This window comes from Artibeus jamaicensis, unplaced genomic scaffold (genome assembly GCF_021234435.1).
Source record: "Artibeus jamaicensis isolate MK-2021 breed Jamaican fruit bat unplaced genomic scaffold, CSHL_Jam_final contig_3152, whole genome shotgun sequence".
Classification (NCBI taxonomy): Eukaryota; Metazoa; Chordata; class Mammalia; order Chiroptera; family Phyllostomidae; genus Artibeus; species Artibeus jamaicensis.
This window is the reverse complement of record NW_026521729.1, coordinates 1,468,615-1,490,358: the sequence shown is the minus strand read 5'-3', so window position 1 is coordinate 1,490,358 and position 21,744 is coordinate 1,468,615. Positions and strand designations below refer to the sequence as shown.

At 60.7% G+C, this 21,744-nt stretch overlaps 1 protein-coding gene across 4 annotated transcripts in view; it reads left to right on the top strand.

The window, feature by feature from the left end:
* Positions 1-674: 674 nt before the first annotated feature.
* The window catches only part of ADGRG1 (adhesion G protein-coupled receptor G1), a 37,602-nt gene continuing 16,532 nt past the window's right edge, over positions 675-21,744 (top strand). For 2 of the 4 annotated variants that reach the window (XM_037141486.2, XM_037141484.2), the window contains exon 1: positions 9,024-9,183. The gene's annotated coding sequence lies outside the window, so the exon portion shown is untranslated. Of the gene's footprint in view, positions 1,049-9,023; positions 9,184-17,714; positions 17,951-21,744 lie in introns of those variants that run through there. The other 2 variants (XM_037141483.2, XM_037141485.2) reach the window with 2 other exon arrangements.

Below are 21,744 nucleotides of genomic sequence, written 5' to 3'. Positions count from 1 at the left end.
GATTCGGGGGGAATTTCCCAGAGCCCCCAGAGACTCAGTGCCTCACTAGGCCGGCACCTGCCCGCTGCAGATTTTGTTGAATGAACCCATGGCTTCTAGCAAGAATCAGTGGGTCAGTTCTCAATGTTGAGGACGCTAGGGGTGGGGGTGGGAAGCAGAAGCCACCTGGGGGAGGGGGAGCGTGGGGGTGAGAGCTTCGGAAAGCTCCCTCCGGAGAAGTGTTGGGTCGTTGGGGCCTGAAGGGCGGAGCTGGGGCTGGCCAGGTGGGGCTGGGGGCCGGTGGTCCAGGAGGAGGCTGGCCAGCATCTCCGTGGGGGCCTCCTGGGTGGGGCTGAGGCTGCCTGGACCACTTCCTTTTGTACCCCCCACCCCCCGATACCTGCAGCAGCTGCCCCCGCCCCTTCCTATCCCTGCCCCCACCCTGTGTCTCTGTCCTTGCTTTGTGTCCTGCAGGAGGCTGGGTGTCCTGAGAGCAGGCTCCACGTTCCCTGCCGCATTCCACACTCCCCTGAACCCCACACCTGCAGCCTCCAGCCATCTGTGGGCTGTTGCCTTGCTTTTATTGCAGGCAGGTGAGTCTAGGCCCAGACTTCACGTGGGGCCTGAGCTCAGGGAGGAGGCAGGAGGGAACTCGCAGAGTCGGTAATTATATATGGGGAGCAGCACACCCCCACAATTGCCCTGAGGGTGCTACTGAGGCTCAGAGACATCCAGTGACCCCCCCCACAGGCTTATCCAGGCCAGGATCTACGGATGGGCCCATAGCCCATGCGGCCCTGAGTAGAGGTGCCAAAGCTCTCGGAGGGCTAAGGTGAGGGGTGAGGGGTGCTCAACACCCAAAGGGCCAGGACAGTCAGCTCCTGCATGGAAACCCAGGAATGAGAGAGGGAGGTGGCGGCCGTGGCTGTGGGGCCAGCCGGAAATGGTGCAAGACAAACAGGCGGAGCCTCACCTGGAACCACGTACCCAGACAAGTTCAGACTGGGAGCAGGGAGTCCTGGGACGAGGTAGAAGGGGAGGAGGCAGCGTCTGCAGTCAACACACAAAGGTAAGAAGTTGCTCTTCTGGGTGGGGAAGGGGGAAAGAAAGGCCAGCAGGGTGTGACTTCCCAGTGTGGCCTACTTGACCTCGGCTGGCCCCAGGTCTAGTTCAGTGACCTGAAGCCACATGTGAGGCCTGGCCCTGAGCCTGCTCAGGGTTCTGGACTGGTCTGGGGGCCCTGGCTGTCCTAGGGTTGCTCCCCGTTGCTCTGAGTGTAAGCAGGGCGTGTCTACGTGGTGCCCAGGGAAGCTGGCAGGGTGTGGGGTATGCTCCCAGTGCCCAGATGAGGGGGTTCCAGATGGTAAAGGCCAGGGGGAGGCTGTGCACCCTGGCGTTTGGACGGGGAGACAGAGCCTGTCCCCCTGTGCCCGGACCTGCTTCCTGCTGGGATCCCATGGGAAACCGGTTTGGGAGCAGGTTGGCCTGGGTTGTTCAACTTCTGACAAGGAGGAGGAAGGTGGCCTTGTCAGCCTTGTGGTCAGCTCAGTGGAAGGGGGCAGGGTCCAGGCCACCTCCCTCCTGCCTGGTGGGGAGCCTGCCCTGCCTGGCAGCCCAGGGTGCTTTGGCCTCGCCCCACCCCCTCACCCAAGAGCACAGCCCTTCCTGCCCTGGCTGCGAGAGGCAAGAGGGCCAAACTGTGTCCCAATGCGCTGCTCATCCTCTCTGGGACAGGCCACTATGATGAGACTCCTACATAGTGGCCAAGGACAGACCGGGATAGGGGGCCCCTGGGCCACACCTTGCTTTCTGGGGCACGAGGAAGGCGGGCAGGGGCAAGAGTCTGCAAAGCAGCAGTCCCCCAACCCCAGCCCCAGCCTTCCCCCGCTGCCCCCACCCCTGCAAACCCAGTCTCCTGGCCCCATGTGTCAGCCAGACAGAGGTGGGTGGCTGGAGTCAGTGGGGCCCTGGCACCCGGCCAGCTCCGCCCCTACAATGTGGCTCCCTGGGGTGTACGGGCAGAACACCCCCACCCACGTTCCCTCTGTTAATTAGGCCACCCCTGCTAATGAGCAGCTATCATCCTTTCTCCATTATGCCTCCTGAACCATCTGCGCCCCAGCACTTAGTGGGAGACCGGGGGCGCCCTGGCTGCCGGGCCAGAGGCATGTGCAGAAAGAGGCAGTCCTGGGTGGCATCCTGGGGCGCAGCTGGGTGCTCCATGGGCTCCCCTCAGAGTTCACCCAACTCCGACTCTTCATTTACTGAAAGAGGAGAGGTGGCTGGCCTGGTTTTCATGTAGGGATACGGAGGCGCCCTCTTTATGACTCCCTAGGGGGTCCCCTGCAGCCCACACCTTAGCAAGCCCTGTGCTGGACACCAATCAGTGTGTGTGCAGGATGAGGGGTGGGGCACGTGGGGGGTCAAAGGCAAGACTCTGGGCCCTGTGGACCCTGTGGCAGTCGAGTGAGATGGCACGCTGTCACCCTCGAGGCAAAGCGGAGGCTGCCCTCTCTGCATCTACGGTGCTACCTTGTGCGTAGTCATTGAACCTCTGGGCCTCGTTTGCCTCCCTTGGCGCAGGAGTGACCATGCCTTGCTGGCTAACCAGAGGCGCCTGGACCAAGCCTTGGGCTGCTCCCCAGACCTCCCAGGGCAGGGCCGAGGGAGCCACTGAGACAGACACAACTGTGGGGACACCAGCACCAGCTGGGTTGGCCTGTCTGGGACCTCCAGCCTGGGGGGCTCCTGTGGAGGAGATAGAAGCCTGGTCCACTCCCTGAGTTGGGGGAATTCGCATTGAAAAGACATCCTGGGAAAGCGGCAGCGCCTGTAACTGTCAGGCCTGCCAGGCAGCCACGTCTCCACTTTACACCTGTGGGGGGTGGGGGGTGCTGAGGTGCGGACAGGTCAGGGCTGGGGAATGTGATGCCAGGCCCCATGCTGTGCTATTTTAGGGGCTTTGGGGAAATGCTGGGGAGAGTCCAGGTGGGGCAAGGAACAGTTTGAAGCCTCCCATCACCGGGTCTCCTTTGGGCCTCAGCAAAGTGCCACTGCCACTGTCACACCCTGAGGAGGGAGTGCACATCTGGCTTCAGAGGCTGAGCCCACCCAGCTCCAAACTCCTGAGCTGCAAAGGTGGGCTGACATGTATAGATGGTTAGCACCCCGCACCTCTGGTTGCACGGCCCCGCCCCGCCTCTGCAGCAGAGGTGGCCCAGGCTGACCGGCGTGGGACGGGGAAAGGGCTTCTGGCCCATCTTTGGTGGGCCCGTCCTTGCCCTGGTCTCAGGGACTTCGGAAGGCTGGGAGGCAGGAATGTGGCCACAGCGACCTTCCAGGCCCGTTCTGTGCGGATCCAACCCTCCTGCAAAGTGTTATTCGGGGGCTGGGCCGGGGTCAGACATTCCGTCATGTGTAGGAGGAGAGGGCGGCTGCCCTGTCTACCCTCTATCTCGGGCAGCTGGGCACCCAGGCGTGCCCGCCTCCTGGGGAGGTCAGCAGGGCCGGCCCCGGGAGGTCCAGCCAGCCTGAACTCCATCTGAGGACCTGCATTCCGCAGTGCCCCCTCCCGCAGGACAGGAGTAGGGTGATGTCTGTCTGCCTTCCTGTCTGGGCCGGGCCCAAGGTCACTTCTTGTTGGCAAGTGGTCAAGATGTCATAGGAACCAAGAAGGGGGAGGGAACCGGCCCCAAAGTCAGATCCTGGCTCAAATCCTGTGTGACCTTGGGCTGGCACCCCTCCCTCTCTGAGCCTCAGTCTGCTTCCTCCTCTTGCAAATGGGCCAAGGCTTCCCTGATAGGGCGCTGGAGAAAGCACCGAGTCGTTTGCCTTCCACAGCGTCAGTGCTCCACAGGGGCACTGGGCTCCGGGTCTGCCACCTCCAGGGGAAGGGGTGGACAGAAGTCCCTGCGGGGACAGGTGTTAACACCCGAGCCTGACTGGCATCAGGGAGTGACTGCCTCTTCCTCACAAGCATTGGAAACCTGATCCAGGTGAATGTGGGCAGGGCCCCTGCCTGGGCTCAACCCCAGAGGCAGCCAATGAGGTTGAGTCTGTTCTCGGAGCTCCAAATAAGGTCTCAGGGAACTGGCTGCGACCTGGGCCTTTCATGGGAGCGGCACCAACCTCTGGCACCCCAAGCTGAGGCCTGGGTCGCCATTAGCCGGGTGTTACGACAATGGCCAACAATCCCTCCTGCTCTCCTCGCTTCTTGGATTTGTCAGGCTCCCTGCTTCATCTCCAGCTGAGGGACGAGCAGAGGGTCGGGGAGGCAGGCCTAGGGCACAGGGCACACAGCTCCCTTTGTGACTGCGGCTGAGTCACACGGGCAGTGCCATCCCCCTGGGCCCTGGGGCGGGTGTGATGGGAGATGGCATTGTTTTGGGGCTGTGGCTGCCCCCACGCCTTTGGCCAGGGAGCTTTCCCACGGGAACGAGTGGGGCGGTGGCTGGGAACACTGGCTGAAAACCATGTGGTCTGGATCCCAGCACCTGGATTCAAGTGCTGGATCTACTGGAGACATGGTATGAAGCTTTGGGAAGGGCCTCTCTCTGAGCCTCAGTTGCCACCTCTGCGAAATGGGAACAACCCTCACTGTTCTGGAGAAGGGGTGTTGGACACAAAAGGGCTGTGTGCACTGTGGGGTGCTGAACTGTTCGGCAGTTGTGTTGACTTCATTTTTTTTTTAAGATTTTATTTATTTATTTTTAGAGAGAGGGGAAGGGAAGGGGAGAGGGAGAAAAAACATCAATGTGTGGTTGCCCCTTGCGCGTCCCCTACTGGGAACCCAGCCTGCAACCCGGGCCTGTGCCCTGACTGGGAATTGAACCAGTGACCCTCCCAACAGAGGCTTGGCTGCCTGTTGCCACAGAAGCCAAATGTATGAGACAGGTGCTGGTGCACAAGGAAGCAGGTGTTACCGGGTGCTGTGCGGCCTGGGAGAATGGTGGACTCCCGTCTCAGAGCCAGTCTCCTCTTTCTGCCCTGGAGAAAGTCCAACCGTCCTCAGAGAGACCAAGACAAAAGCCAGTGTCCGGAGGTCCTGCTCCATTTTAAAGTACAGTCCGTGGGAACCCGCAGGCAGCTGCGCGGTCTTAGTGCCCATCCAGGTAGCTTCGCTGGTTCCCTCCTGGATCCTGCGTGTGCAGCCCACACGGCCATGGGCCACGCGGCTGCTGGAGCCACACGGTCACATGCTCATCACCAGATGGGCAAGAGAAAGTGAGAGAGGCTCTCTCCTGGAGCCTGACGGCCATGTGGGTGCTGAGGCCATGGGCCACGGCACTAAGGCACCGTGGGACTCCATGAGCTTCTTCATTCCCCCGGGATTATTTTGGGTTGGGCGTGGGACCGACCAGGTGCTTTCTCAAGATGACCAATCAACTCCCCAAGCACTTTGAGTGGGTCCACCTCCCACCCAATCCCGTCCTTCCCCAGGCTAGACTGACAGGTCTCTTTGGACCAGTACCTCCCCCTGTGCCATTTTGACTTTTATGGCCCATGTTCTTGCCTTTCCCAGGAACCACCCCCAATCTGGTACTGAAGTGGGGTAGAGTTTTTTCCTCTGTCCAAATGTCTCGCTAGCTTTTTGTTCACTCAGGGTGAGAACCTCCCCTGCCATCATCTTGGCCACTGGGAGAGACTCCCCGGCACTCTGAAAGTCTGTTTTACGGTAACATGATGCCATTGGCTCGACATTTGTTGAGCATCATCGCTGTGGGCCAGGTGTGGTGCTCAGTGAGTTACAAGGCCACTCAGCTTGCAAGGAGAGAAGCCTGGACTCGAATGCTCTTGCCCAATAAAAACTCACCTCCAAACAGGCAGGGGCGGCTGTGACCCTTCCCACAGGTGGCACCGCTCTGTGGTGTTTGCAAGGTTGGCTCACCCTCTGGCTGGAGGCTTGGAGACAGGGAGGGGTGAGGCCTCCAGGAGCAAAGCCGTGTCCTCCCACTGGCCTGGGCCTCTGTCCCAGTGGGCACCACGAACGTCCCTTTCTCTTATCCTGCCCTGTGGTCCTCACGTGCTCCCAGACCTCCCACCTCCCTGGTGGTCCCATTACTATCACATTGGCAGGCCGCTCTGAACTGTAAAAACCCTCACAAATACATCAGGGGTGCTCATTTGGGCCTGGGCCAGGAGCTTTACATACGTGACCTCATTTATTATCACTGGCGGTGCTGTTACGGTCCCCACTTGAGTAACCCAGCTGGCAGAGCCGGGAGTCGCAGCCACAGGGCTTCCAACCTCTCCCTGCAGTTCAGCCCCCTCTCTTCCATCCTTGAAAATAAAAGCCTTTCTGCACTCCCCACCTTGTCTCTGGCCACTGTTACTTCCAGCATGTTTCTCTCTCTCTCTCTCTCCCTCCCTTTCCTGCTCTCTAAAAATAAAGAAATAAAATCTGTAAAAAAAAAAAAAAAAAGATCGAGCCAGGGCTCCAGGTCAAACCCTCGCTCTGTAGGGACAGGGGCACGGTGACCCCTCCCCCTCTCTGTGCCTCTGTCCCTGTCTCGTGAAGTGGGGGTAGTGACTGTCTTGAGAACCAGAGGAGGTGACAACTATGAAGAGCCCAGAAGGACCTGGAAGGTTCGAGCCCACACATCAGGAGGCCCAACCACATACCAGCTGGGTGACCTTGGCCGTGTGACCTTGGCTGCGTTGCTTTGTTTCTACCGTACCAGTGGGACCCCCGCCACAGCATGGGGAGGGTGAGATTAGAGTGACCCACGTACTCAGTGTCCCTATGGACACAGTGGCTATCTCAGGCCCGTTAGTAGGACTAATGGTTGGCAGTGGTGTGATTAATAATAATTTATTCGGCTCCTTTCCTTTGACTCCCAAAGCCTTCTGGGAGCTCTGTGGTCCCAATAACTGGCTCCCTGATGTGAGTCAGGCTTGGGGCGGGGGCCTGTCCCCCACCCTCACCCGGAGTCTGGCACAGTGCCCAGCACATAGTAGGTCACTGAGGAGCCCAATGGGAAAGGGCAGCCAGAACTTGGCCAGCCAACTGCCGCCCTGGCCAGGCTGCCTCGTAGGCCTTTTCTGGGTGGTCAGGGTGGCCGCTGGCTCCCGGTCTCTGAGTCCCTTGCTGGGGCAGCCAGCCCGGCAGGACCCTGCTGTGTGTGGAGGGTGGTGCCTCCAACTCTCCATCTGTGTCCTGCTGGCCAGCTCCCTCTGGTGGGGGGCTGTGTGGCTGGGGGTAGCTGCCCTGCACACCTGGGTCCCAGGGAACAGCTGAGCCTGTCCCACCTAGCAGGTGGTCGAGCCCTGAAGGACAGACCTTGGGGAGACTGAGGCTTAGAGGTGGTGACTTGCCTCCTGATATGTAAGGGATTCCCCATCCCTTCCTGCAGAACTCCCTTTTGCTCTCTTGTTTCTTGACCTCCCATGGTGGGCCAGTCCCTCCGGCCCTGATAATAGAGTGTCCACTGTGGCCCTAGGAGGGAGCGGCAGATCAAGGGCCCTCCCCTCAGTGGGTGTGAGCCAGTCTGGACAGCGCTCTGGGTAGCTTCATTGTGATTCTTCCTCCCTGCAGCCTGGCTTATGCAGGCAGGCGAGGGGTATCCACACCTGCAACAATCCGGCCCCCCTAGGCTGCCTGCAAAGTTCCACGTGTACTGCATCAGGTGCCTTTCCTCCTCTTTCAGAGGAGGGACCCTCAGTGCCCCAGCCCCAGCTCTGTGCGGGCCCCACCCCCAGAGGCGGGGCAGGGGTGGGGGGCAGGAGGCTGCATTCATATTAGTGAGCAAATTAGGAGAGCCAGAGTGGAGTCCACCGGGCTGCGTCCCAACTTCCCCACCTCTAGCTGTGTGACCTCAGGCAAGTGAACCCCCTTCTCTGGGCTTCCTTTCTCTGTCTTGTGCTCTCCCTCCCTCATGACCACATTCACAGCAAATATTTTCTGAGGGCCCATCCAGCAGCTGGCGCTGGTCTGAGCGACACATCACCCCCCACACACACTGTCTTCGGTGTGAGGGAAAGTCTGAAATGCAGTGGGTGGTCAGTAAGAGTAGTCGCCATTGTCATTAGTTGTTCTCCTCGCTCCCCCTCATGATGGTGTGAAACCCTTGCGGCACCTGTGACCGGGCCATCATTTGTCCATGTTGTAAGGATGAGGGAGGGCAGGGAGCCCCTGCCCAGCAGGACCTCTGAGCCATCGGAAGCCTCCCGCCTCCTGGAACCTCAGTGGTGAGAGCGAGCTGCTGTCAGAGGCCAGCGACCAGAAAGGGGAAGGGGACCTTGACCTACGTCTAAATTTCTCTCTGAGCTTTTGTAGCCCCCAGCAATGGTTCTTCACCGGGGCCTCAGTTTCCTCTTTGGCCCAGCAGACAGACTAAAGGATGCCTTTTCTAAAAGCCCTTGGGGTCTCAGAGCCCTGAACCCGAGTCTCGGGTTATTGAAACTGAGTGTGCTTGGGGAGCCCTGAGCCGGGGAGCACTGAGCTGGGCCCGTTGCTGGGAGGCCTGGAGCTCAGGGGGGCTCTGGGTCAGGTAGCCAGTTGTGTACGGACTGGCTGCATGCCAGGCACTTGATACCCCACCCCCAGTGCCATCCGCTCTGCTGGGCAGGTCAGCTCGGCTCCCGGCTCCCACTGCTGCCAAGGAGGTTGGACTCTTTCAGGAAAGGGCAGTTGTGTCCTGGGCTTGGGGGCGGGGGCAGCATCAAAGTGGCCTGTTGCCATAGCAACCCTGGCCTCAGTGGGAACTTTGGGGAGAACAGCCCTGGGGAAGTGACCGACGGAGGGAGGATGAGGAGGCAGCGTCTGTCCGGGAAGCCTGGCACCTGCCTGCCTGAGGGAGGGGTGAGGCTGAGGTGCCCCCTTGTTCATTGCTGAGTCACAGGCATCCCTCAGGGTCGCCGCATCAGCTCTCGGCCCTGCCCCCCCTCGGCCTCCCTCTGAGGATCTTTGAGTCACTCGTGGTCCGTCATCCCTAGCCGTGCTGGGGAGGAGGGAGGAGCCCATCCAGGGCAGGAGGAGGCACCCCCGCCACCAAACCCCAGCACTGCCCGGGCTCCTCCTCCTCGGCACTGGCTGCCTGCCTGCCCTGTGCAGGAGAGGGGCTGGGCCACCGCCACTCGCACCGGGAAGGAAGGACCGGGAATGAAGGAACGGCTCCCAGCGGGACCGAGGCAGGCAGGTTAAGCCTTGGAGGTGGATCTGGAAAGGCAGCCTGACCCTACTTGGGACCCTCTACCTGGCACCAGGTACCAGATCAAGGAGGGAGGAGGGATGGGGTGTGTGTGTGGCAGAGACGGGGGTGGTGGTACAGTGCGGGATTTGGAGGTCCTGGCACCTGGCTGGGAGCCAGCCCAGGGGAGCGTCCCTAGAGCTGGGGGTGGGTGGGTAGGGAGACAGATCGGTGGAAGGGCGGGAGGGACCGGAGGAAGCACTAGGCAGTGGTGAGCTGGGGCAACTGGGGCTTACTGGGCACAGCCAGCGGGGCTGCTCGCTGAGGGCGAGGTCACTGTTCACGCCAGCTCACGGGCGGGAGGACTGAGGCTCTGAGAGGGCAGGTGCTCTCCCGAGGTCACAGGGCAAGTCCGGGGCTAGAGAGCAGGGGTCCAGCCATGGGGAGGAGGGGCTGCCACAGCGGGCAAGGCACCCAGCGCTGGAGAGTTGGGGCTGGGCCCCCGAGGAGCCGAGGGCAGTCTGGCTCTTCGTCCGTCACACAGGGGTCCTTGGGGCGAGATGGTCTTGGCTGTGGGGTTTGAATTCTGGAGACCAGGGGAAGACGGATGGGGAAGCTGAGGCTGAGGGCTGGAGAGCGAGACACCGCTAACCACCAGGCCCCAGGGCTCCTGCCTGCTGGGCACTGATAGGGCCTTCCCCCACCCCACTCCCGCTGGGGGGCTACCCTGTCCCGCCGTGGGGAAACTGCTGGTTCCTGTCCGTCCCACCTCCCCCACCAGCCTCCTTCCTGTGGTGCTGAGCTGGGGTCTCCCAGGGCCCCACGGGGGAGGGCTGGTGCCCATTTTCCTGAGGAGGGCTGTAGGGCCCCTTTCACCACTTCCCCACCACCAGTCTGCCCAGAGCAACCCTGGACATAGTGGGGGGGCAGGTGTGTAGAAATAGACTTTGTGGTTCCAGAGGGCCAAGGAAGTTATACATATAAACATTTATTGAATACCTACTGTGTGTCAGCTACTGTCCTAGTGAGGGGCAGAGCAGTGAATGAGATAAATAACGTGTCTCAGAACTCGTGGTCCAGATGCATTGCCAAGCCCTTGACACTGCCTCCCTGCCCTGCAGGCACCCTGAGGGCAGAGGCCGGTTCCTTGGGGTGGAGACTGAGTGGGTAGGAGTGTCTTTGGTCCCTGAGAGTCACCAGCTGCTAAGCTGGTTCCTAGAGCGGAGGCCGGGGTCTCCACCAGCGAGGGGGTGGGGGTCTAGGGCTGGGACCAGCTCTTGGGGGCCCGACCTGCCTCCTGCCCCTTTGCTGCAGAGGCTCAGGTACAGACCAACATTGGTCTCAGCAGCACGGCGGCCACCTTGCCTTCCCCTGTCTCTGGGCTTCAGCTGAGAGTGTCGGGCGGGTCATGCAGGACACCCCTGCGGCCGAGGTCCGTGAGGGAGACACACCTGCAGCTGCCTGGCCTTTCGAGGTCCATCTCCAAGGCTGACCTGCCTGCCGTGGGCCTGCCTGCCTGCCAGGTGGGAGCCGCAGGCAGGTAGGTGTGGTCTCCCAAGCAGCTTCACTGTTGCCCCGGGCCACTGGGCAGGGGCCAGGACTGTGTCAGGGACACAGACAAACAAGACAGTTAGGATCTGAGGCTGAGGAGTGAGATTAGCTCCATGGTGGAGGTGGAGGAGAAAGTTCTGCCCTGCCTGGGGTGCTCCACAGGCTGAGGACTTCTAGGCTGGGCCACAGGGAGGAGGGTTGAGGATTTTGTGTGAAGGTGGGGGTGGGCGTTCCTGGCAGGGGAAGCTGTGGGAAAAGGTTTGGGAATGGTGAGAGCCTGGGGGCACGGGGTGGGGATGGCACGGGAGACCTGGCAGGCACGGGTCATTTCATGGGGGCTGGAGTTCTGGTTCGGCAGGTTCCAGCCTGCTCCTGCGGTGGGGGGAGGGATGCTAGGTTGCCTTGGGCAGGATGGAAAGGGCAGCGTTTGTGGTGTGGGGCCCAGGCTGGTGCTCGAGGGGACCGTGCGTGGGTGGTGGGAGCTGGGCCCATTTCATGGATGTGGGTGGGCTTCTACATGGCAGAGGCGAAGAGCCAAGGGCAGAGCTGGTGGGGGCGTAAGAGCAATGTAGCAACAAACCCCCAAACCTGGCACAACCCCACCCCAGAGCTTTAGCAGGCTCTGTACCCTCAACCTCAACCCCGGCAGCTCTGTGGACCCCTCCTTCTGACTCACAGCAGATGGGGGCATCACATGAGCAAGCCTGGCAGCTGGAGGACCAGGACCCCAGGGAACAGGCAGATGGCGGGGCTGGGGGTGTCTAAGCAGGGTTGGCACAGAGAAGCCTCTAAAAGGGGGTGGGGCAGAGGCCTGGCTGGGCTCAGCCTATCCAGGCTTGCCCTCTGCCTGTTTGATTTGCAAGCCCCATCAGGAGCTACTGAAGTTCCTGGGGAGCCCTGCAGATTCTGGGGTCCAGCCTGGGCTGCTGGGCAGAGAAAGGGGCCATGGATCGGGGAGCAGCTTGGGACACACAATTTCTGTCACAGGTGGGCTGAGGCACGCCCCAGGGCCCTCAAACCCCAGACTCTCCCTGGTCCCCTGGGGACTTGGCCTCCTCAGCCAGAGCCCTGCTTGAGCCCTCAGGCCTGCGGGGCCCTGGGCTCGGTGCTTTGCAGGCTCTGAGGCTGGTGTGCGTGCTGAGCCCACTTAGAGGTGAGGACCCTGAGGTGCAGTAGGCTTGCCTGTGTGTGACCGTTCATGTTTGGGGCTCTCCTCCACCCAGCTCTCCTGCCCCTCTGTGGGGAGGGGGCCCCTCAGCCAGCCTGGCTCTGTGCTGGGTGCCCTTGTCTCAAAGCCCATCCGGGCCACTGCCCAGATCCTTCAGGACCCACAGAGAGAGTGGGGCCGCTTGCCCAGGGAGAACCCTGTCCCTGTCCCTGTCTGGCTGTGGGAACTTGGGTGTCTGCCTCAGCTTCCTCGTCTGGAAAGAGTGGGTAACGATAGTGTCTCTGTGGGGGTCGTCTCTATAGGGGTCATGGTGGGTAGGGAAGCATTCGAAGCAGCCCCTGCCCGTGTAAATGTTAGTCTTACCGTGATCTCCCCTTTGGGCAGATGGGAGCACTGAGGCCCAGGAACATCTTCTAATAGCCTGGGAGACTTAGCCCGCCTCCCTCCAGGAGAGCTGGGGCCACCTGGGCTCTGGGAAGAGCCCTGCCCCCCACCCCCAGCCTCACTGGTGCTCTGGCAGGGAGGCCTGTGGGGGGTGGTGCATCTACTCCTGGGCCGACACCAGCTCAGGCAGACAGTGGGGAGCTTGATGGCTCCAGGCTGGCAGAGACCAAAGCCAAGGCCTGGAGGAGTTGGCAGAGCTTCTGGGAACCAGGGGACAGGCCTCTGCATTGGAAGGAGATGGCCTGGGGCTGGGGCCTCAATGTCCTGAAGGCAGCCCAGCTCCTGTCCCTAAATGGCTGGAGCTTCTGTAGCTAATGGCTCTGGTGTGGCTGCCCAGGCTCAGGGCCATTTAACCGAACCCCAAACCAGCCACAGCGAAAGTAGAGCCATCTGCCATCCCTACTCATACACAGGGGTGGCACTACCAGCATGGCAGGACTGCTGCTGGAAGGTGGGGCAAGAAATGGCTGCAAAGAGTGGACCGGCCCATCGTGCACCTTCGAGAGGCCTTCCGAAACTTCAACCGAAGGCTTTGTCCTCCAGGCCATGGGCTGGTTGAGTTAGAACAAGCTCAAATCCTTGAAAGGCGACCTTGAGCAAGCAAGCAGCTTAAGACCTGGAAGCGTTACTATGGAGGCAGTAAACTGAGGAGACCTGAATCTCCACTATCCGAAGGAGCCCATGCAGGGATTCACCGTGGCAGCCGCACGCCGGGCAGGGGGCCTTCTCCAGCTGTCCCAGACCTCGGCTCCCCCACTGCCCAGCTCAGCTGTCTCCCTGGGAGAGGCTGTGCGAGGAGTGGCAGCCCTGGGGCAGCGTGGTTCTGTCCCATCCCCATCAGACGCGTGACGGCTGTATTGGCTCTCGGTACCTAGCTTTCCCCAGGGAGCCCCTGCATCTCAGTGGCTGAGCACGGTGCCTGGCACACTGTGGCGATGCCGTCATGGCCACCGTTCTGGGCCCGGCCCAGCCCTTCTGCTAGAGAGCGGCAGGGAGTGTGTCCGGGGCCGCGGGCTCGCGTGATGTCACTGGGAAAGGCATCAGAGAACCTGCTGCCATGAACTCCCTCTCCCGGTGGGGCTCTGATCCGCTGGCCCGAGCTGCTGTTCAAGGCTGGGACTCCCTCCTGCTCCCTGGGACCCAAGGTCGGACCAGTTTGGCCACGGTCCTGGGCCTGCAGGGGAGGCCTGAGTTCAAGTGGGGCTGGTTTCCCAGGACAGCCCTCTGCGGTCACTTCTCCACCGGGCTCCGTTCCCTTGGCCCCGGGGCTCCTTCTCGGTGTCTGTCCAAGTCTGGCCCTCAGGGTGCGGCTCTGTGGCTGGCACCCTGAGTCCCAGACCCTATGGCAGGGGAGACAACTGCCCAGACCCACCTGCCTTCTTGGTGACAAATGTAAGGGGTGAACCCCAGGGTCTGGCCGTGCTTGGGGCAGCTGAGTCATGCTGGGCCTGGTGCCCTCTGCCCCCTGCTTCTCCAGCTGTGTCACCATCCGGGCATGTGTCAAATCCTGGGGCAGCTCATAACCCTATGCCCTCCCCCTGCTGGGTGCCGCTTCTCTGCCAGCAAAGCCCCTCACTCAGGCCCAGGTGCTGTTGGTCCCCAGAGACTCACATTTTTATCCTCATTTCACAGAGGAGGAAGCAGGTCCCAGTCAGAGGTACCGGGGGCCCGAATCCGGGTCCCCTGCTTTCCAGCCTGGACCTGTCCCCATGATGCCACAGACGGCGTTTCTGGTTGGGGGAGAGCGAGCGTCTCTGCAGGGGTCTGAGTTTGACGGGGAAGTTAGGGAGCTTGGGCGTCATGTGGGTTCTTCACGGCCCCTTCCAGCCCCGAGCTTCTCTGGTCCTGGGGGTGAACAGCACCGAATTCCCACCTTCTTCTGCGGGATTAAGTCCCTGGTGGTGCGTTGGTCCCTCCAGCAGCACCGGGCAGAGTGCGTGGCCAGGCCCTGCCTGCCTCTGGGAACCCTCTCAGACCCGTGCCGGCCACCACGCCCGGACTTGCACCGCTAGTGCCGCCCAGCTGCGTCTCCAGGGGCTCGGACTAGCCGGCTAATAGCTCAGAGAGCTGGATGGGAAGCACAGAGGGAGAGGGGGTCAGGGGAATGGGACCGGAGTGAGGGAGGGGCGGGGAATGGGGGACACCCTAAATCAACGGGGAGCTGATGCTGCCCCTTGCTCTCCGCAACCCAGTGGGCCTGCACCTGGGTAGGGGCACCCCTAACCTTGAGGCCTTACCCCCCCCCGCCCACAGTGCACGTGACATTGCCTTGGGAGAACCATGGCAGTGGGCAGGGCCGGAAGGAATCCTCCTGTGGTTTTCTCAAAGCTGTACTTATCCCATGTCCGTGACTGTGCCAACCGCACCTGCCTGGGCTCTGCCACCTATGGACGCCCCAGACCAGCTGGGCAGCGTCTGCTCTCAAGCTCCTGTGGGTGAGAGTCACGCATGCCCCGGGTCTCAGTGCCTGAACTGGGTCGAGGGAGCCAGGCCCGGGTGCAGCACCCATCACTGGCGGTGATGGTGGTGGTGAGTGGGGGGGGCAGCAGTGCCTCCCCACAGAGACCCTGCCACAGGCGCCAGCACCCCCGGAGTCCTGCCTCTGCCCCCGACGTGGGCTTGGGGAACCAGAGTGGGAAGCTGCCATAACTGCTGTCCAGGCAGGACAGGAACGTAGGGGTGAGGGGACCTGGCCCCTGGTCCTGGGCCTCTTGCACCTGCATGTCCACCACCCAGAGGACAGAAAGAAGTTGGAGAGCAGTCATGCTGCCCCCAGCCTGTCATCTGGCATAAAAGAAGCCTCATCGTTTGTCCCCCACCGCCACTCTGGTCAGTGGTCTCGTGGGTGTGAAGTGAATGTTGTCAATCTCTTTGGCAGAGATGAGGCTCCAGGCAGCAAGGAGCTGCGAGCTGTTGTGGGTATTGTTATTACAAGAGCCCAGTGGCTGTGGGTGGGACCCAGGATGCAGTGCCTCTGTGTGTGTGTGTGTGTGTGTGTGTGTGTGTGTGTGTGTGTGGCTGCAGTTTGCAGGCACCAAGTGTGTGTAAGAGGCGGGGGGACCCCATCTGCACGCCCCCCGCCGGCTCGCCTGAACCGCCGCTCCCTGCCAGCTCCCTTTAAGCACGGGATCTTTTGATCTCAGTGCAATGGCGAAGACGGCCGGGACGGCCTCCTCTGGCCCAGCAGGCCCTGGAGTCTCTTCCAGGACAAGGTTCTACCGAGAACAGCAACTCCTTTCTTTGCTTTCTCTTCCGCTTCCCTCGGGGGCCAAAAATAGTGCCTGAATGGGACACAGCTCTGGGCCAGCAGCAAGACAATAGCCGCCTCCTGACCGACTGAAGCAGGCCTCCTGGCTCTGGTCCATCAGTGGGGGCGGAGATGTGGGGGTGCGGGGGTGGGGGTACAGGGGCACTCTGGACCCGTGGCCCCAAGCCCTTGCTGTCTTTCCCATGACCTCTGCCAGAAATCATCCCAGATCCCTGCCATTCCCTTGGAGTATGATGGCCAAGGTGTTTCCCCACAAGTCCTGGGAAGTGCTTGTACCTGTGTGGCTGAGACCCTGGGCTCTTAGCCCTCTGAGCAGCCCACCCTGTCTTCCCATTGGCTGCTGCTCTGGAGCCAGAGGCCTCGGTGGAGGTGCCCACCCCTGTCCCCTTCTGTGCCCTGTCTGACCCCTGGAAGCCACCCCATGGCTCTGATATCCTTTTCCTTTTGACTCAGGGGGATTTTCTAGAGGTCAAAGGGTGCGCCCTCTGGGGAGGAAGTGAGCTCCCTGTCACAAAGGTGATCAGATAGTTTGGATGTGCACCAGATAAGAGCCAGGATTAGTTAAGCATCAGACCAGCCTTGGTCTTGACATCTTCAAATCTCAGAGGAGATGTTCGTTTGAATTTCATGCCCCTCTCTTACCAGCTAGATGGCCTTGAGCAAATCACATCACCTGTCCAGCACTCTGTTTCCTCATCTGGACAATGGGTTCAATGCGGCTGACTTCTCAGAGTGGTGGGAATGGCTCTCCAAAATGCCCACTGTAGTGACTGGCACACGGAGGGGGTTTCAGAAGCTTGGCCTCTGTTCTCCCGTGGTATTGACTCTGGGACACAGAGAGGATGGTCTGATGCACTCATGGACCCCCGGGGAGCTCTGGAAAAAGCCAGAGGGATTCCCCAGCCCCAGGGTTCACTCAGAAGAAAGATTCCAGGTGGGCTGTGGCAATCTGGGAAGGCTTCCTGGAGGAAGTGGCTCCTTAAGACGCTTCCAGGGTAGTATGGCGCACATTCTGCATGCATGGCAGCCAATAATGGGGGTTAAAGAAGTGTCCAGCCTGGGTTGAGGTCAAGGCCACAGGCTGGCAGCCTCTAGAGAAAAATGCAGCTGTCAATAGCCATTTTGGGTCACAGAGTTAGCTCCCCACACACACTGGGTTCTAAAAAGATTTGGATTTAAAGTCGATGCTGACAAACTTAGATGGGCAAGTGCTCTCCAAAACCTACTGTCCTAAACGCTGCCCTTCCTCCTGACAGCGCCCAGCCTGGCCTGGCCAGCATCCAAGTCACGGGCACTGGGGTAGGAGACAAGTTAGGGGGCCTCAGCTGTGTTGGGTCGGAGCCTGGCAGTGACGTAGTTCCTGAAGCTGCCAATGGTTGCCAGGGGAACGGTTGCCAGGGGCTGCTGTCACCTGCGCCCCTTCTCCCGCGCTGGCTGGCGGGCTGGCGGCTTTCAGCCTATCTTCCCTGGCTACCCCCTTTGTTTGAAGCTCCGTGAGAGTAAGGGGGCAGGGGCTGAGGTGGCCGGGCTTCCAAGTCCCCCTCTGTCCTCTTGAACTGGGAGAAACTGACCCAGAGCCCCAGCGGCCTCGGCCTGTGTGCAAGGCGAGCACCCTTGGCTCATGCATCGAAGCTCTTCCTGCATTTTTAGTCCCTTTGATTCCACAGAGCAGGAGTCCAGGTATGGCCTGCCCCGCAACCCTCCTCCCTCCATCCCTCTCACGGCGGGTCCTGCTTCTCTCCCCTCCCCTCGTTCCTTTCCCTTCTCCACCCCTGCCCTCCTTCCTTCCCCCTCTATCTTTCTCCTCTCCCTTTTCTTCCCCCATCCCTCCATTCCCCCATCCCGTCCCCTTCCCCTCCTCCTCCATCTTTGTCTTCTTCCCCCTGGTCCCCCTGCACCCCCATTCCCCCCTCTTCCCCCCACACTGACAGTGTGGCTGATGGGTGGGAGTGGGGTGGGGGAGGGGCTGGGATGGCAGAAGGACCCGAGTTATAAACCCTACTTTTAGGGGAACTGGTTTATTAAACAGCTTTAAGAAGAACGAGGAAGTGGTTTGGGGTAAGGAAGGTCCTCACACCTTTCCCCACGGTCACACCCTGGCTACAGATCATTTTCCGTCCTGGGGTCACACCCCCACGGTCAGAGACGAGGGTCCAGGACCTGCAGAGGACAGAACGGGGGAGTGGAGCCGGGATGGGGTCACCTGGGGGTCCTGACAGCCCCTAGGACCAGCGCTCTGGGAGGTATTCAGCGAACCCTAAGGAAACATTTCGGAGCATCTTTTACCGTGAATTTTGAAGCGATGCTCTTTACAGAGGGAAAAGGGCAGCAAATCAAGGGCGTGAGTTCTGGAGCCTGGCCCTGGGGTCTCATCTCATAGCCACGTCCTGCTAGTCACGTGATCTCCAGCAGGTAACTTGACCTCCTGGGGCCCTACTGGGGCCTCAGTTTCTGTATTTATTAAATGGGTACAATGGTACTTGTCTCATAAGGTTTGAGGAGAATTAAGTGTGTTAGCTTGAGTAAAATGCTTAGAATCAAGTGTTGCCTTTTCAAAAAGCTTAATTAACGCCAGCTGGGTCCCTGGAGGTAGTGAGCACCCCGCCCAGGCAGTGTGCGAACAGCGACAGACCTGCAGAGGCTGTGCTGTGCACTCAGTGAACTTGGATGGGATCTTAATCTGCCCATCCCTGGTGGTGACAATGTACCAGGACCTGGTCCTTGAGCCCTAGCCTGGCCCAGGTCCCCCGCCAGGGACCAGCGACCTAGAAGAGAAGAGAAGAAATGGAGGGCTGGTGGCCGACCCTGGGAACACTAAGGGGTCCTGTACTCCAAGGGCAGGTGCTCTGCCAGGGACAGGGCAGCCGAATAAATGGCAGCCCCCAGAAAGCAAGCAGGGAGGCGACGGTCAGCCCTGTGGGCCTGGCGGGAGCGCAGATGGGGAAGGGGAAATTCAGCCAGACAGCTGAGGTCCAAGTGTGGTTTGCCAGAAAAGGGTCTGGCCGGGAGGGAGGGGCAGACCACCAGCCCTGTCCACCCTGGCTGCCAGCTGGGAGGTGAGCTGGGCCCTTCCCTGTGAGCCTGTCACTGCGGGGCAGGCGGAGCCTGGGGATCGCAGTTCCTGACTCAGCAGAGGAGGGCATGAGGCCCGGACGCTTGGCTGCACAGCTAGTTCTGGACCCTGCGTGTCTCACTCCCGCCACCCCGGCTCGGGGGCTGGGCATTCCCCTGGCAGGTGCCGACAGGTGTGTGCCGTGGGGTCTGGTGTCCAGCCTCAGCGGCTCCTCGGGGTCGGGGCTGGGGCAGACAAACCCCGGTGCCTGAGCCCCACCCCAGGCTGGGCTGGATCTGGATCTGGGACCCCTCCTCCTCCTTTAGGGTCTAAGTCTCCTCAACCCACATAAAATTCTAAGAGGCTTCCATTCTTAGCTCCTAAAAGCTCTTGCATCCTCATACTCTCTCTTTTTTCTTTCTCTCTTTCTCTCCCTGGCCCCCTCCCCCCCATTCTAAGTGTCTCAGCGGCTGGAGGCAGGGCCGAGGGCCCAGCTGGCTGTGGTCAGCTTTAATGGAACAGCCAACCTGGGGACAGCCTGGCAGTGCCCTTTCCTCAAGAGCGGGTGGTGTGGGCGCAGGGAAGCAGGATGGGACCGAGTGTACCCCGGCTCCCGGGACCTCCTGCCTGGAAGTGTCAGGGGTGCCTTGGGGACTATTACAGTCTAAATGGCTCCTGCAGCCCATCTCTAATGGCCTCTGGGACAGCTCGGAGGGGAGGGAGGGGCTGGAGGCCGGGCGCAGGGGTGCCCGGCAGGCTTTTAAGTCTGTGCAGTGTGTCAAGCTTTCTGAGAGCTAATTTTCATGCTGATAACTGTTGCCCATGAAAAAGAAAAAGATGCACTACAACCTTGGACCTGGACACTGAGGGCAGCCAGGCTCTGTGGCTCTTCATCCTGCAGGACTTACCAGAACCTTTGAGGTGCTAACGTAGTGCAAGACCAGGCTGGGCCTCCGGCACTTGTCTAACCTGGGAAGTGGTCCTTCTTAGAGAGTGCCCTGGCGAGGTCCCTCAGGTCGAGTCAGGAAGGCAGTCCCGGAGAAAGGAAGGGACTCCGGAGACCAGAGTGGCCAAAACCATGGGCTTTAAGGTCGGATGGATTTGGACCTGAGTCCTGGCTTGGCTGCTTATTTGCTAGGAGATCTTGGGCATCGCTCAACCTCTTTGGACTTCAGTTTCCTTATCTTTAAACCAGGGAGGGACGTAATAACTTTTGCTTCATGGAGCTGTGTTGAACACTGAATGACAATTTGTGCAAGTGCTTTGCACGACACAAGGCACGAGCTGGGCACTTGCCCGGTGGGAGCTGTCCTCCCTCTTCTCTTTGGGATCCCTGGTGGGTTTTAGATGAGGGTGTGGAAGGCGGAGGCTCAGGGCATCCAGACCTGCACAGACTTGTCACAGGGCTAGCATCCTAGTGCGTGCAGAGGCTTGGGGGCGGGAACACTGAAGCCCAGGCTCGTCTGTGGTTGGCTGACTGTGTGTTTACCTCTCTGGAGTCCCTTAAGCAAACGCTCTGGTCCCGAGAGAGAGCAGACTTCAGGAAGGGCGGCTCTGGGTGACTGAGTCCTTCCTTGCAGGCTGGGAGCCTCCCCTTCTCCCCTTCCTTGGCCCCCACAGGGCCAGGGCCCGGGCCCATCTGGGCACCCAGAGGGGAGGTGGGGCCAGGGCAGGACAGCCCACTACCAGATCCGGGCAAGAATGTGGACTCGCCCTGGGCAGTGAGTAAGCCAGGGTTCAGAATCCCCAGTCTCTGGAGGGAAGCTGCTCGCTTCATTTTTATTTTCCTTTATTGTAGGAAAATTCCTGAAACCTGAAGTCACTCCGCTTCCCCCAGCAATGCCAGCTCCCTCTTCCTGCGGGGGGTGCTCTGTGTAGTCACCCGGCTTGGGCCTCGGTCGCCCCACTTTGAGCAGGAAGAGAGGCAGGAGAGAGGCTCAGTGTCGGCGAGCTGTGCCCCCAGGAGCCCTGGGCTGGCAGGCTGGGGGACTGTGCTGGGAGGGAGGAGTGGCCCCTGGCCCCACAGAGGTTGCCTCCTTCAACTTGCTGGGCGTGGGTGTTTCTAAGGAAGGTTGACTTTTAGTTTGGAGACTGCTGGCGGAGGGTCCTCTTGGCGCCCCTCCCCACCTCCCATGGGGGAAACACCTGCAAGGGCGTCCCACCCAGTCCCACCTAACCGCCACCCCCAGCTGGCCCCGGGGCCTGTCTCCTGTCGGAGCTGCCTCTCTGATCTCCGCCTCAGAGCCAACCTGCCCTCCCCCCAGGCTTCCTTCTCTTTATCCTCGGTGCTCCCTGCATCCTCAACATGGGCACGGGCACACACGTGCGCAGGCATGCAAGGGCATGCATACATGGGTACACACACATCCGGGCACACGTGCATAGTTGTGCACACATGGGCACGCCCAGGCCCATGGGCACGTACACGCACGGACACATTCACACACACATACTTGCATACTTACACTCTCGAGGTTTCATCCTCCCCCTCCCCCACCCCTCTCCCTGTTCCTCTCCTGGGCCAAGCCCCTGCTTCCTAAGACACTCTGCCCAGGGTTCAAGGGCGATCGCCAGCTGCTCGTCATTGCCCCCCACCCCAGCAGCAGCTGAGGACCAGGGCTGGAGCAGGGAAGCTGAGCTGGGTCTTGTCCCTCTGTCCCTCCCCATAGAGGAGTAAGACCAGGCTCATACCCAAAGACCCACTGGGGGTCCTCTCCGTGGTAACTGCCCCCCACCCCAATAATTCAGAAGGTAATTCTGGTGGGGGATGGGAGGTCAGGTAGCGCTTAGAGGAGGGGGTGTGTCTTAAGTGACTTGTCCCAGGGACAGGGAAGGCATTCCAGGAAAAGGGACATGAGGTAAGTGGGGTGGGTGTGGTCCACCGTGAGAGTGGGGACCGGGCCCCTGGGCATCTTCCTGCCCGGGAAGGGTTAACCCCGGAGCCACTCAGGTCCTGTCCACTCAACTTCCACCTCCATCCTCTGCGGAAATGGGTTTTCCAGGAGCCTGGACTGGACTAGTGGTGACGCGTGGCTGGACACGGTTGACAGAGGAAGTGACTCAGGCCCCCAGGGGAGAAAGTGAGGTGTGGGTCTCCTGCCCGTCGCCCCCTCTGCCACCACGAGCATGGCAGGGCTGGGCCTGAGCCGGAGCC